We start from the raw sequence: 17,500 nt of genomic DNA on the forward strand, positions 1-17,500 counted from the left end.
ACATATTTATAGACACACACACACACACATATATATATATGTATATATATACACATATAGATGCATATATACATACATATACACATGCACACACAAACACATAAAGTGGCTACCACACAATTTTTACTTGCTTAATTTCTCTGACCAGGGCATTGGTCAGCTGAAGCTTACTGTACAAGATACTTACTCAAGGACACATGATTGCAAAACCGGCTTCTTAACCACATAACCGTGGCTTCTTCAATTTGAGTGAACAGCTCCTGTATTGCAACTCCATTTTGTCACTGGCACTATTGTCAAATCATACAAACTAGCAATGTAACAATTTGATGAGATGCTGCATAACGTTGTATAATACTGCACAATGTTGCACACAAATTAGTTGCTGACTCAGCTGTATTGGTATCTTCTCTGTGACTGATTGCTTAACCATTTTGTGCTATCTGTACGTTCACAACCACACAAGTGCATGTGCATAGGAACATGTGCATCATCATAACTATGAATGCATCTATGTGCACAAATACATACATACACTGGTAAATATATGCATATGTCTCTGTGTGTACATTTGTGTGTATGTGTGTGGACATGCATACTTGGGTGTATATGCACTTGTGTAATTATGTGGATGTAAGTGTTATTATTGTATATACTACCTCTGTATATACGTATATAATTCTGTCTTCTCCCTAGCTTTCTTCTTTCTCTCTCAATCTTCTATCCTTCTAAATACATGCATACATACATATACACACATATACACATTCACAAACTATCTCTCTACTCATCTATCCATGTCTATCTATATGTCTGTCTGTTTGTCTATTATCAAACCCATGCCAGCATGGAAAGAGGATATAACTTCATAATGCTGTTTATATATATATATATATATATATATATATATATATATATATATATATATATATATATATAGTAAAGACTATTTGCCAACATAATGTGGCTGTCCTGGATGGAACGTTTGTTACTGTTGTTTAGCCCTAGGAAACATTGTTTCCAGTTGGCTATATGACACAATATCTGTGTCCTTATATTTTCAAACAGGGAGTCCTGTTGGCAAATAGTCTTTACTTTAAAGAACTGTTACTGAATATCTCTCTTTGAGAGATTTAGAAGTAATAATGTTTCTACTTACATATATATATATATATATATATATATATATATATATATATATATATATATATATATATATATATATATATATATCCGAAAAAGAAACACACTCTAAAGCGTAGAACAGAAATGTATGTATTTACATTATTTACATTTGACAGATAGTTGTCTTCATCTTGTTTGTTGTTAATACAATATTTCGGCTGATATACCCTCCAGCCTTCATCAGGCATATGGCATAATGGTTAAGAGTGTAGGCTACTAACCCCAAGATTCCAAGTTCAATTCCAGGCAGTGACCTGAATAATAGTAATAATAATAATAATTATTATTATTATATTGAAAAATACCATAGGAATGAGAACCTAGATTCGAAATTTCCCCAAGACACCTGATGAAGGCTGGAAGGTATATCAGCCAAGACATTGTGTTAACAACAAACAAGATGAGGACAAATATCCGTCAAAGGTAAATAATGTAAATAATTCCTCATCTCTTAAATATAGAACTGTATTAGGAATGTATTTATATGCAGTTAAATATTTGTCCCGGTCATAGATTGACCAATAGTTTCACATCCTTAAAGTGCTTAGATTTATAGACAACTTATCAGACTCTAATGGTGGAGAGTAGAGACAAACAGACAGACAGACAGTTAGATAGATAGATAGATAGATAGATAGATAGAGATAGATAGATATAGAGATAGATAGATAGATAGATAGATAAATAGAGATAGATAGATAGATGGATAGATAGATAGATAGATCATGTGCATGTTCATCTATATATGCTTGTGTTTATTTTGTTTTTGCTGGTGCTATATGGTGTGAGCATGATGATAAAGCAAGAATAATACCAGCCTATTCAATTTGGTCCATGTAAAAGTGCAACAGCAACAACAATAACAACAAAAACGACAGCAGCAACAGCTGAATTAGCTTGTTTGCTCATCCTTCATATATATGGGAAGAATCCAGAAATAATAATAGCAAAATAGCAGCAGCAGCAGCAGCAACAACAATAACAGCAACCGCTCGAAGACAAAGATACGAAAGATGGAAGTAAAACTATGACAATCTAAAGATGGGGGGGGGGGGGGCCGTGCCACGCCCTTTGTCCGCTCTTCTTTCCTTCCTGTTCCAGTGACCTTAATGTCTGTTAGGAAAAGGAATTGATCACAGGTGGTGATTGGGTGGTGAAAAGCAAGGAAGTGTATCGAATTGGTTGGTCAGTGGAGTGGAGGAGGAGGAGGAGCAGGAATGGGGTGGGGGTGGGGGGAGATAAAGAAAGTGTTTATTGATTTATTGATCACTGATAGATTGTTGTGACAGCAATAATACTTTCTGGCACGTTTCTTTGCATCTCTCTCTTTTTCTCTCTGTGAAGATGCAGTTGATCATAGTAACAATTATGATGATGATGATGATGATTATGATGATGATTATGATCATTATTACGATCATATTCCTCATCATCATCACTATCGTCTGATCTTGACAAAAGTTAGAGTAACAATAAAGAAGGCTTTTGATTAATAGTTGCACAACAACAACAACAACAACAAAAAGCAATATGTGAACAAGATGCAGACAGAATGAATAAATTATTGAGAAAAATTAGCGCAATTAAAACAACATGCACTGTGAAAAAAAAAACAAAAAAACAATGCAACAGCAATAACAAAAATCAATTGTATTATTAGAAAAGAAGCATTGCAATATTAACATCAACAACAATAACACAGCTAGTAAATGTGGAAACTATGAATACTCTCGTCATATAAGATGACATCAGCAACAATAAGAGTAACTCTGGTGTTAGCTGTTCCTATAACATCCACCAGTGAAAAGAACCTGCCACCGCTACTTGCACATGAAACACCACCGCTGCTAATGCTATTACTAACAACGGCACTGAAGCTAACAGTCATAATCAGCAGCAAATAAAAATACCGTCTTGCTTGAAATAGCAATGAAATCTCCCTCAAATCACAACCTGCTATCTTCAGCAAAAATACATTTGATATATATATATATATATATATATATATATGCATACATACATACATATATATATATATATATATATATATATATATATATATATATATATATATGCGTATATATATATTGTGGCACTCCATCAGTTATGGTGATGAGGGTTCCAGGTGATGCGATCAGCGGAACAGCCTGCTAGTGAAATTAACGTGCAAGTGTGTTTGTTCAACTAAATCCCCTTAAATGGGTGCTCCGGCATGGTCACTGTCAACTGACTGAAGCAAGTAAAAGAATAAAAGAATATCCAGGCATTGAATGTTAGCCCTATTTCATTAAGGGATATTTAATGTTTTGCTCAAGAACACAACGCACTACCCAGTCCAGGAATAGAACTCATGATCTAGAGTGCAACACCTTAAGCACTAGCCCACGTGCCTTAACTACAGAGAAATACTAACCACATATGTAGTTATAATAGTTAGCAATACAACTAGTACAGTGAAATACTGACAAGGTATGTGGATATGCTAGTTAGCAGTAGAACTAATACAGAAAAATACTGACCATATAGTAGATATAATAGTCAGTAGTACAACTGGTATAGAAAAATACTGACCATGCCAGGGGTACTGAAAAGTTCCTGGTTTTAAGGGTGTCAGAAAAGGTCTGTTTGTAGGTCAAACCGCTTGAGTTCTTTTATAGATCTCAGAGAAATTGAAGGGCTGCTGCAATAAGCGTGTGAATCTGAGAGGGAAAATGTTGAATAAAATTTTAATTAACTGCTCCTCCTAGGAACTTTTCAACACCTACTTGTCTATGTAGATGTAGTAGCCAGGAGTGAAAATTGCAGTCAATACTAATTAAAAAACCATAGAGAAATATTCTCTTTTGTGTTATTTACTAATAATTTAGACATTTGATCAAATAACATTTCTTCTGATTATGTTTCATATAACTTCATCACATATAGCTTCATTTGTTTGTTTTAAGCCAACACATATAAAGAAATGCTCAGGACCCACCTTCAGTAGCTCATGCTATTTGTTAGTTTAGTTAAGCCAATTACTCAAATTTTATATATGCACGGAAATTTATGAAATTTTAATGTTTTATTTTTTTTATTGACAACTGAAATTTTTTTAGCATCATTTATTTACAGTTAATTATAATTCCATTACATTATGTGAAAAATATTTCAAGGGAGTGGGCATTTTTGTTACTGTTGCTGTAGTCAAAGTACTAATTGCTATTGTTAATCATTTAATGTTAATGAATTTCCAGGTAATTTATTGTATTGCTTTTATTTGTTAATTTCTACTCAGTACATCATATCTTGATACCTTTCCCCTCTGCAGAAAATTATTTTAGTACCACCATCTATAATCAATTCTTTTTCCTAAGTCCCCTGTCTAACCTGATACAGAAAGATTTGACTGCTGTTTCTACTGAGTCAAGCAATTAAGTAGAGCAGGCATGGGTAATTTTCTTCAAGAAGCAAGCTGCATGAGGCATGACTCGTTATCAGGTGGACTGCACTACTAAAAAGTTCCGGGTGATTCTTCATTAGGCATACCATTCAGAAAGTCTTGTGGGTCACAGGCTGCCCGTTACTGATGTAGAGAAATTATGATGAACATCTTTAGAACCAGTAAGAACTTGTTGCAGGTGTGGAATCTGTTCTGAGGAAAATATTAAATCTTTAATGTTACAAATTCATAGATATGAAACTTGTATTAAATATTAAAACCCTTCTTCATTTCTTATTTGGGATTTTAGAGATTTCCTCAATGGGCAATTTCAAATTTGAATGTAGGGGAAATTTTACTCATGAGCAAAGAGTACTCTTACCATTCATGATACAGTGTTTCAAATATTGGTATGTTTCATAAATGGTTAGGTGATTGCACCAAAAGTTGGTTGATTACAAGCTAATTAATAATTTCACTATATGTTAAATATAACCTTAAGTAAATAGTAAATTTTAGGTTTTGTTGATTAAGAAAAATAAGTTATAATTTTAACAGAAGGTATGAAGTCACATCAATGGCTTTCCATAATGGAATAAATAAGTAACTGAGTTAAAGTGAAACTGTTTCAACTCAGAATAGAAAGTGCATCTCAAACTTGACAGTTTGTGAGGTTTTTCTTGTTCTACAAGATTTTCTGGAGTTTTGTTCCATGCAGGATGTTATAATATTAGTTATTTTATTCCAATTATTACAACAATAACTCATTAGGGAAAAAAAACACTTAACTCTTAACCTATCTCAGAATTTTATGTTGGTTTAAGAAATTATGATTTCTTAATGTGTTGTGAAATATTTTTACATTTGTTTCTTTTTTCTTCTAATTTTAGGTAAGTCTGAAAACCCACTCGTTTTACTTTGTCTTCATTGTAATTCATTAAAAGACCAAGGGTAAGTGTTTGTTACATATCTCTCAGTCAACAGCTTCCCCAGGCTTTTATCATCACGTCTCATTTTCGCATGTCAAAAGATTCCAATGACCCTTTTTTTAAGTACATAAATCAAAAAAAAAAAAAAAAAAAATTTTCCTAAGATCTATACATTAATATTTCGTACTTTCCTTGAGGAAATATTCCTGAGATTTTGTAAACAGTGATTGTTGTGTTGTAACTATCAAAGCACTCTGTAGCTTATTTTATAACATAATAAAAACAAATGTTTTACAAATAAGTCACAAAGGAGAAACTCTGTTGTGTCCCAGTGCAACAATTTACCATCAGTCACTCACTGCTTACTGCAATGCTCCATGTGGTCACATAACAGGCTACTGTTTTACTGTATGTTGCACTCCTAAAGATTTGGCAGCCTGTATGTGGTTGCATAAACCTGCTAGAAATTGTAGCCACACATCCTTCAAATGATAGCATACCCTTTTGAAAAAGGTAGTTTCTTTTAAAGCCTGGTACTTATTCTATGGGTCACTTTTTCCCAACTTCTAAATTACAAGAGGCTTAAACAAACCAACAGCAATTGTCAAGCTGTGCTGGAGGACAAGCAGAAACACACACATATATATATTTGTGTGTGTGTGTGTGTGTGTGATGGCCTTCTTTCAGCTTCCCTCTATCAAATCCATTCACAAGGATTTGGTCGGCTCAGTGCTATAGTAGAAGACGCTTGCCCAAAGTACTACGCAGAGAGTTTGAACCCAAGGCTACATGGTTGGGGACACAAGCTTTTCAACCATACAGCAACCCATTTGCCTTTAATCTAATAGAAACAAAAGTTTTTTAGAATTGCTAAAGACGACTTGTAGTGAAAGTTATTTTTCCTTTCAGAGACCAAAACATTTTTTTGAGATTTTTTCTTTCATTCTGCTATGTTCCACAAGATGAAAATATTAAAAAAATGTCTTTTATTTCAATGAAATATAAAAATAGAAACAAGATGGTAAAATGAAATAGAGATTTCATTGAAAAGTGGACAATGTTAGGGATTCATTCATGTCTTTTGCAAAGAATATACTACTTAAGGGAAACAATTGCAAGCAGAAGTTTCAGAAATTGAAATTAAGCTATGGATATAAATCCTTTTCTAGCAAAATATTCTACTACCATCTTGGGGATTAAAGTCATAATATGATAAGAGAACACTGCAACAATAGATTAAAGAACATATTAGCAATTCTCGTTTCTGAAATAAATTCAGAAAAGACAAATACAATGACAACCACAACAATATTATTATTTTTATTATCATTATTATTATTATTATTATTATTATAGAAATAAAGTGTCCAGTAGAACTGTTGCAAACAGTTTACTTACTTGGCATGACCAGAATATGAGGAAGAGAACTACTACAATTGAGTAGTAGTAGTAGTAGGAGGAGGAGGAGGAGGAGGAAACAGCAGCAGCAACAGCTATTTCTAATTCAGACACCAGGCTAGCTGGTTTGAGGGAAGAATGTTCTTACATTATCTTATGAATCCTGAAGGCTTGAAATGTCAACTTAGCTTTTCAACCCCTGTTAATAAAACTAAAAGCAATCCAGGTACTGGGGTCAGTTTCATTGACTAGTTCACTCCTCTCAAAAATTGCTGGCCTTGTGCTTAAATTAGAAGCAATTATTATTATTATTATTATTATTATTATTATTATTATCATTATTATTATTATTATTTATGGTTTCTTTTCATTATAACTTTATCTCAGCTGCCTTTGTACCAGGCATCCCCTGGAGGCCAAGAGTAGCAAGGGCACTTTTGTTTTGCTATGTATGCTAAAATTATCACCACATTTATTCCATTTTAGAGGGAGAGTGCTTTCCCTAGTATATGGGAAAAGATAACTATCAAGGTTATCTTTTGTAGTTCACAGAGATTGGAGTTACCAGGGAGTTGCTTAATATACTTCTCAGCTCCCTTTTTTTATCATACCCAACTCACCAATTACTACTGGTATTATCTTAGTACTAAGCATCTACATTTTTGTGATTTCAATTTGCAGATCTTGATAGTGAGAAAGCTTTTCGAATTCCTTTCTTGAGATATTTTTATACACCATTTGAACATTCGTGTGAACTACAGCTCCTTAACTCTCAGTATTCTTCTTAACCTTCAACATCCTTGTTAACTTTAAATAGCTCTACTCACCTTTTGTATTGAACATTCTTGTTAATCTTGACATGCTTGTTAGCTACAAACGTTTTCATTAACCTTGAATATCCTTGTTAACTTTACACATCTTTATTCATGATCTCTAAGATGTACTGAATGCTTGTTCTAAGAAAGGAAACTCTACATGCACTTCTCAAACCATGAATAGTAAAGATAAGCATAAAATTGAAATAACAAAAGAAATAGTCAGAAAAGAAAAAAAATGACAAATTCATTTCCATTCGAAATAACGAAGTTTCTTCCATGTACGGTTTTTTTTTTTTTGGTTTTTTTTTGCTACCAACCACATTCACAAATAGCAACATTTATAAAATCAACTTCACAAGTTCAAAAATTATTTCGAAGTTAAAGAGATCCTGTGGTGAAAGTTATTTCCTTTTAGAGGGAAATGAAGAACCTGTTCAGCCTCAGGAGTTTTATATAATTTTTCTTGTGTATGTGTGTGTGTGTTTTATTTTCTTCCTTTAATTCTAGACGGTTCTACAAGAAGTGATATTTAAAAGAATAAAAATGCTATTGAATCTTATAACATAAAATTTATCCCACCCTTATCAAAAAAAAAAAAAAAAGAAAAATCGCAACATTCCAGAAAGTTCTTCTGAAATAATGTAAAATAGCTTTACTTTTGAAACAAAGTACCAACACAAGCAAGAGTTTATATTAGAGAAATTACAATTGTGAGATTGGATAGCATTTGACCCCATATTCCATGCCTCATCCTTGAAATTTAAATTTTGAATTCAAATGTATCAAATTTGCTTTACTCATTCTGGAATTACAAGATAAAGTACGAATACCAAGTCAAGTACTCTTTTACTTGTTTCAGTCATTTGACTGCAGCCATGCTGGAGCACCGCCTTTAGTCGAGCAAATCGACCCCAGGACTTATTCTTTTTGTAAGCCTAGTACTTATTCTATAGGCCTCTTTTTGCCGAACCACTAAGTTAAGGGGACATAAACACACCAGCATCAGTTGTCAAGCGATGGTGGGGGGACAAATACAGACACACAAACACACATACATATACACACACACACACACACATATATATATATATACATATAAAGACGGGCTTCTTTCAGTTTCTGTCTACCAAATCCACTCACAAGGCTTTGGTCGGCCCGAGGCTGTAGTAGAAGACACTTGCCCAAGGTGCCACGCAGTGGGACTGAACCAGGAACCATGTGGTTGGTAAGCAAGCTACTTACCACACAGCCACTCAAGTTGATATATATTCCTCTAACAGAGCCTAGAATGGAAAACTTATTTATAATGTTTTCACTTTTCATTTCTCCAATTTTTGACCATCCTTATTTAATACAGAAATATTTGATCAAATAATACTCCCTTCTAATATAGGCACAAGGCTTGAAATTTTGAGGGAGAGGGCAGTTGATTGCATTGATCCCAGCATTCAACTGGTACTTATTTTATTGAAAAGCAAATTCAGCCACAGCAGAATTTGAACTCTGAACATAAAAACGGACAAATTGCAACTAAGCATTTTACCCAGCATGTTAATGGTTCTGCCCTTTCACTACCATTATTTAATCAAGTAATAATACATGCAAGTTGTTCCTCATCATCCACTACTTACTTTCTATGAAAATCCAATCCTTATTCTCCAAAAGCAATGAACCTCTGGAACATCTCTTTGCAAACATTTTCCTCTAGTTCAGATGTTTCCAACTGAAATTGTGTGTGTATATGTTTGTGTGTCTGTGTTTGCCCCCCACCCCGCCCAACATTGCTTGACAACCGATGCTGGTGTGTTTACGTCCCCGTAACTTAGCAGTTCGGCAAAAGCAACCGATAGAATAAGTACTAGGCTTACAAAGAATAAGTCCTGGGGTCGATTTGCTTGATTAAAGGCGGTGCTCCAGCATGGCCACAGTCAAATGACTGAAACAAGTAAAAGAGAGTAAAAAATATATTCTTTAGTTGTAGATCTTAAGCATGATTATGTTTTATTTTACAACACTTCACATTTACCAACTATTTCAAAAGTAAAAGTCTTTTTCATCACAACCTTTCTAAACTTCTAACATGACCTATTTTGGAGTCATGATCCATAACTTTGTGATCTGATTTTGTTAAAGGATTTGCAGTGAACAGAGCTGATGTTGACATCACTCTTAAGCCTTTTAAGATTCAGTCTATTCTGTCTAATGTAATGATTATATGGTTATTTATTCGTTGTTTTGAATCAATCATGTACTATCTCATAGCTTTGAGATTTCGATGATGTGATTGTTTATTTTTTTAAATGACATTGTAAGTTAGGTGTGAGAGGTCAGATCTGGCTGGTTTGAACGTAAAACAGGTAGAATATTTCGGCTACATATGGCCTGTTCAAATGTTAATGCATTAAATACACATTAGCACATCCCTACTTTGTTGACAACATATAAAGACTGTGTAAACATGATGTTTACAATCAAGTAACTTTAAATAACTTACACTTAATGGTTATAAACTCCAAGTGTTTACAAGAAAATAAGATTCAGTGTAAACAATGTTGTTTGGTGAAATAAACTCATGATGTTGACCACAGGGAAGGTTCTGGAAGAAACAGTGAAATTATTTTACTTTTCTTCAATTATTTCTAGTTAGAAATAAAATCAAAAATTCAAGTTTTAAATTTTAAGACAGAAAAAAAAATAATAATGAAGCAATGAAAATAAAATAAAACTAATTTGAAGTAGTCTATTTAATTGTATTTAAATTTTATTATTTAAATTTTATTATTTAAATTTTATTCTATGTTCCCTCTTTTTCAAAAAGTGGTCGTATTTTGTGGTAGAAACATGATAATACAATTTGAACAACATGCAGCAATAACAACAGCAACAACATTAAAAAAAAACATGTGAAACAAAGACAATAACTATGATATCATCATCATCACCAGCAGCAGAAGTAGTAGTAGTAGTAGTAGTAGTAGTAGTAGTTGTAGTAGTAGTAGTAGTAGTAGTATAAGAAGAAGAAAAATATCAGCCATATCACTAACATGGGTGACTAGCAGTAGCAACAACAATGACAATGACAAAAATAATAACAAAATATGCAAATAAAATCTCAGACAGCAACGATGATAACAAGTATAAGAATAGCCATTTCTGCTAACTTGTTGCTGTATGTATTTGGTAGAATAAATTAATTTTAATGAGACACATTGGTTTGTGGAGAGAGAGAGAGAGAGAGAGAGAGAGACAGACAGACAGAGAGAAACGGTGGTGTGACAAAGAGTAAAAGATAGAGAAAGGTAGGCTGTGTAATGAGTTCAATTAACTCCTGTTTATTATTGGTATTTGATTTATGAAACCAATAACCAATGAAGGATTGATAATATCCAATACTGGTGAGTTTGAAAAATGTTGAATAAATCCAGTTATCATAAACAACTGAAAGCTAAGAATTCAGATTGCCATCTTTGAACAGAAAGTAGTAGACAATGGTAAAGTGGTTGGTCTGGCAGGTGCTGCCAATCTAGACATTCTGCAGATTCTACCCTGGCACCTCTGGCTAGTTTAGCAACTTGAATTACAGATTTAGATGTGATTTGAACCCAAAACTAAAAGAATGGCACGGAAATACTTTACTGCTTTCCTGCCCCTATTTCTGTTGTAATGCACACTACCTATATCTTTAATCTTTAATCTTTTACTGATTTCAGTCATTAGACTGCAGCCATGCTGGGGCACCACCTTGAAGAATTTTTTTTTACTTGAATGAATCGACTCCAGCACTTATAGTTTGTTAAGCCTGGTACTTATTCTATCAGTCATTCTTGCCGAACCACTAAGTTTCAGGGACATAAACACATCAACACCAGTTGTCAAGTGGTAATGGAAGACAAACACAAAGGCATTCACACAAAGATATATATATATATATATATATATATATATATATATATATGAAAGAGGACTGAGACTCCTGGCAGCTTGCTGTGCTTGAAAAGACATGACTATATAAGTAGAAGTGTGGTTGTCCTTGGATACAGGCTGCCCCTTACATCCCTCTCCAGCTGAGTATTCCTAACCTTGCAAGTTCATGGGTGCCAGTGCCATGTGAAAAACACCCATACCAGTTCCAAGTAAACACACCCATGCCAGTGCTGCATAAGAGCACCCTGTACATTCTGTAAAGTGGTTGGTATTAGGAAGGGCATCCAGCCGTAAAAACCATGCCAAAACAGATACGAAGCCTAGGCAACTCCACAACTGGCCAGCTCCGGTCAAGCCATCCAACCCATGCCAGCATGGAAAATGGGCAGGAAATGATGCTGATGATGATGATGTGTAGCAATGAATATTTGTATTATTGAAAATAATAATCAATAATTTTGATGTAAATTAACTAAGTTTTGCTACTGTTTATTTATCTAGTCTTTAGGACGACATAAGGTTTTAATTTAAATGCAAACACATTGAAACAGGCATGAATTTTTGTATGATTGATTGCATCACAGATCAGACTTAGTTGAGTTTATATCAGAGAAGTAGATGGGAGTAATCTAATGGGTTAACTGAATGTTCTTCACTAGTCTAAGAAATCCTACAATAACTATGAACACTGTTCCTTCACTCTGAACCAAAATACATAAACATTAACATTAACACAGAAAAACAGAAAATAATAATAGACTGTTCTGATTAAAGAAGATATAGTATTTATCAACCTTCAAAATATGTGCTAAATATTTCATTTAATAAATGTAAATGTTTGACTCCATATTGCTAATATCAAAACGCACCATTTTCTTTAGCTTGTTTTGACTATTAAAGATAATATAAAGCTGAAGGAAGATTTTGCATCTCAATTCAATAATCAAAAAGATTAATGAGTTCAGTAAAATAATTTTTACTAAAACCTGGTAGTTAAATCATCATCATTTTCCATGTTAGTTTCCATGGATGGTTTGACAGGAGCCGACCAGCTGAAGGGCTGTTCAGGATCTCTGTCTGTTTTGGCTTGGCTTCTATAGCTGGATGTCCTTCCTAATACTAACCACTTTACAGAGTGTACTGGGTGGTGTTATGCAGCACCAGCATGGGTGCTATTTACATGGTGCCAACTGGATTAGAGATACTCAGCTGGGGAGGATTGCAAGGTAGGAGCCTGTATGGCAACCACACTGGTAGTTAAATTATGACTTAAGAAAATCATCTTAGATGACATACTATAAGGTTTTAGTCAAATATGAACACTTTCAGTAAAACAGAATTTTCAAAGAACCAGAGAAATAGATCTCAGCAGGGTTTTTGTATCATGAGCCAGTGTTGTGGATCTTAGGATCTGTTGTATGAAAAAGAGAACTGGATCTCATGAAGTCTTGTATAAAAAAAAAATTAACATACGGAAAAATGCTGATGGCACGTAAAAAGCACCCAGAACATTCTGTTAAGTGGTTGGTGCTAGAAAGGGCATCCAGCCATAGAAACCATGCCACAACAGACGACTGGAGTCTGGACAGCTCTCTGCTAGTCAGCTCCATGTCAAATCAGCCAATCCTTGCCAGCATGGATGGTGGAAATTGTCGTCTCCTTCATTGGACACGTAACTTGGCTTGCAAAGACTTGTTGGGGCAAGTGAAAGTGAAACCGTGATGGCACCTGTGCCCAGCGCCGCCTTCCTGGCACTTGTGCTGGTGGCACGTGTAAAGACATTTGAGCGAGATCATTGCCAGTGCCGCTGGACTGGCTCCTGTGCAGGTGGCACGTAAAACACACCATTTTGACCATAGCCGTTGCCAGTACCGCCTGACTGGCCTTCGTGCCAGTGGCACATAAAAGCACCCACTACACTCTCGGAGTGGTTGGCGTTAGGAAGGGCATCCAGCTGTAGAAACTCTGCCAGATCAGATTGGAGCCTGGTGTAACCATCTGGTTTCACCAGTCCTCAGTCAAATCGTCCAACCCATGCTAGCATGGGAAGCGGACGTTAAACGATGATGATGATGATGATGATGAATCTTAAGTTTCATTTCAAAGAACCAGTGGGGTGGATCTCAGGAAGTTTTGTCTCAAAGAACTAAAGAGGGAGAAGGGGTCTCAGGCAACTTTCTCTTATAGAACCAGAAAAGTGAATCACATGTGGTTTTGTGGTAATGAGTCAGAAATGTCAGCCTCTAGTGGTTTAGTATTAAAGAACCAGAAGAAAGGTGGATCTCAGGAGTGTTTGCATTGAAAGGGTTAAGGCATGGAGTAGTTAGTTCATCATAGCACTGTGTGATGGATCTTTCTGCTGTCTGCTTGTATTAATATTGATCTCACATAAAAACCACCTTTTTCAAAGACTAACAGAAATTGCTTTCTGATCAGTTTGTGACAGGTATGGCCTCTCAGGTCAATTGTCTTTGAGTAGTCCTAAAGCATGGGGAGTGGCACAAAAAAAAAAAAAAATTCTTTTCATCATATGTGGCAATAAAGTAAAAAGAAAAAAAGGAAGAGTAGTAGTTGTTGAGGGGTGGTGGGGTGGTTGGTGACGGTAATGGCAATTTTGTTTTGAGGAAAATGAATCTTCATGGTTATAATTATCTTTCATTTGGATGGCGATAAGGAAGAGATTATTATTATTATTATTATCATTATTATTATTATTATTATTGTTTTCATCATTACTGTTTTTTATGAGAATACAGAGGGCAACAAGGATGAGAATGATGAAAATACGATGATGATGATGATGATGATATTGGCAATATTAATAATAGTATTAAGCCAAGAAATACAAAAATAGGAAAAAAAAAATTCAACTTCAACTAACAACACCTTTCTCAAAAATGAAAACAAAATAAATAAAAGGAAAGAGAAATTTGTGGATGGGGTGAAAATATTTAAAAAGTAAAAATAAATTAAAATATTTTATATTGAAAATATGATAATAATGATGATAACTGAACGGCAACAATATTGATGATCATAATGATAATAATAATATAATAATAATAATAATAACGGTAGTCGTGGTGGTGGTGGTGGTGGTGGTGGTGGTGGTGGTGGTAGTAGTAGTAGTAGTAGTAGTAGTAGTAGTAGTGATAATTGTTTTTTTATTTACCTATTGTAATATTTATTTGATTCTTTACAAATAATAAAAATGGTAATAATAATAATTTCAGTATTAAGAATTGTAATTCTCTTGTCAAGTTTTGCATTTATTTTAATTAATACTTTTTTTTTGCCTTCTTTAATTTGTCTATTTTTTTTGTTTTTGTCGTTTATTTACTGCATTGTTTTTCTGTCTTTTATTCTTCATTGTTTCATGTTTTCTTCAGCCTATTGCATTCGATAATAGAAAAAAAAAAAAAGTTGATAATGAAAGAATAGTGAGAGAGAGGGAGAGATAGTGGGGGAGGAAGGGAGAGACTGAAACTGTATTGGGGTGGGGTTAGAGAGAGAGAATTGACAATAAGTTTCGTAAAAGATATTTTCAATCAAAGAACTTGCTGGAATATTTGAGCTGAATATACAATCAGAGTTGTGAAAAGAAGCAGAAAATTGTTTGATATATATACATACATGCATACATACACACATACATACGTACATACATACATACATACATACAAACACATATACACATATACACACACATATAGATATATGTACACGCATACAGAAGGAAGGAAATAAACATATATTTTACTCACACACACACACAAATATACATATATACATATATATATATATATATACATACACATATATACACACATACACACACACACACACATATGCACATGTATATGTTTAAGTGGGGAATTGTACCTTCAGTTCCCTCAAATAAAAATCAATTCTTTCTGCATATACTCAATTTCTCTCCTTCTGTCTCTCTCTCTACTTATCTATCTTTCTTCTCTCTCTCTCTCTCTCTCTCTCTCTCTCTCTCTCTCTCTCTCCCCCTCTCTATGTGTGTCTACATTATTGTCATCGTCTTTAACATCATTATTTTGGCATCCATGTTCCCATACGTGCATGGATCAGATGAAATAATTTGAAAGAGATTTTCTATGGCCAAATTCCCATCCATTCACCAACCCAAGCTGAACCTGTTTCCAAGCAAGGTAATATTTCCCCATTCTTGGACTGTTTTCCACAGAAGATTGGAAAGGAATAAGAGCACTCATATAATCAAAGAAATTTACACAAACAATATAGTTATTATTTAGTCCTACCTTTTAAAACACAAATAATAAAAGCTGATAAGATGAACCAAATATGACACATTTATAAGAATGAATTCAGTTAGTTTATTAACCCCAGCTCTTCGCTTATTTTATCAACAACCTCTGAGAAGGAAAAACAAAATTGAATCAAGCTTAATTTGAACTCGGATCCTACATTCAAAAAGAAATCTGAGGAATAGTTGTTATGTATGTTCAGCATGTCCACTGGCTCCTTGCGTTCCTTACTTGTTTCAGTCATTAGACAGTAGTAATGCTGGAGCATCGCCTTAGAGAGTATGTTGTTGTTTGTTTCTTTCTGAGCCATGCCTGGCACATAAGGGCTGGTTTCCTGGTTTCACTGTCACAGGCGAGCTACCAGATGCAGGAGGAAAGAGTGAGAGAAAAGTTGATGCAAAAGAGTCAGCAGAAGTTCGCCATTACCTTCTACTGGAGCCAGGTGGAGCTTAGGTGTTTTGCTCATAAACACGCATCGCCCAGTCTAAGATTCAAACCCGCAACCCCTCAACCACGAGTCTGCTACTCTAACCACTAGGCCATGTGCCTCCACCCTGAAGACTATAGTTGAACAAATCAACCCCAGTACTTATTTTTTAGAGTCACTTTTAGCTGAACTGTTAAGTGACGAAGGACATGAACAAACCAAGAATGGTTGTCAAGCAGTGGTAAGGGCCAAACACACACACACACACACACACACACACATATATATGACAGGCTTCTTTTAGTTTCCATCTATAATGTCCATTCACAGGGCTTTGTTCAGTCCAGGGCTATGATATAAGACACTTGCCCAAGGTACCATGCAGTGTAACTGAACCCAGAACCATGTGATTGAGAAGTAAACTTCTTGCCATACAGCTACTCCACTCCAGAGTATATTTTTAATTATATAATTAAAACCTTCGTCGTTAACACCAACCACCTCGCTACCCCTCTCACCCGTCATCATCATTATCATCATCACCAAATTTACACACAATATTATTACAACTTAATCACCACCACCACTAATCCCCTAGCCATGGCCATCACTACTGCTTCCATCATAATCACCAAATCCATCACCACAAGTATCATCTCCACCACCACCACCATCACCCTAGTCACTGCCACAACAAACCCACCAACCTTATCACCAAATACACCACCGCTACCACCACCACCACCACCACCACCACCACCACCACCACAACCACCACAGCCACCACCATCATTGTCATCATTATCACAAACAACATCTATATCAATATCACTGACCACCCATACCATTAATAATGGTTTCAAATTTTGGCACAAGACCAGCAATTTTTGGTGGGGAATGGTTAAGTCAATTACATCGATCCTAATGCTTAGCTGGTACTTTTTTGTTGACCCTGGAAGAATGAAACACCAGGTCAACCTAGGTGTAATTTGAACTCGAAATGTACAGTTCCCCCCACCTCCACTATCACCATCATCATTTCCACTAAGAACAAAACAGGCCACCACAATCATCATCATCATCATTCCCTCCCACCAAAAACA

General features: G+C 34.8%; 2 long non-coding RNA genes across 2 annotated transcripts in view; one reads left to right on the top strand and one right to left on the bottom strand.

Annotated features, from left to right (window-relative positions):
• Window positions 1-8,216, top strand: part of LOC149132055 (uncharacterized) — a 547,197-nt gene extending 538,981 nt beyond the window's left edge. Inside the window, exon 2 of the long non-coding RNA XR_016245022.1 lies at window positions 5,497-8,216. This is a non-coding gene — a long non-coding RNA (uncharacterized LOC149132055). The remainder of the gene's footprint in view (window positions 1-5,496) is intronic.
• LOC128249855 (uncharacterized) overlaps window positions 1-17,500 on the bottom strand; it is a 40,716-nt gene that overhangs the window by 4,651 nt on the left and 18,565 nt on the right. Inside the window, exon 2 of the long non-coding RNA XR_008265976.2 lies at window positions 10,246-10,347. This is a non-coding gene — a long non-coding RNA (uncharacterized LOC128249855). The remainder of the gene's footprint in view (window positions 1-10,245; window positions 10,348-17,500) is intronic.

This window comes from Octopus bimaculoides, chromosome 18 (assembly GCF_046866305.1).
Source record: "Octopus bimaculoides isolate indiv1 chromosome 18, ASM4686630v1, whole genome shotgun sequence".
In the NCBI taxonomy this organism is placed as follows: domain Eukaryota; kingdom Metazoa; phylum Mollusca; class Cephalopoda; order Octopoda; family Octopodidae; genus Octopus; species Octopus bimaculoides.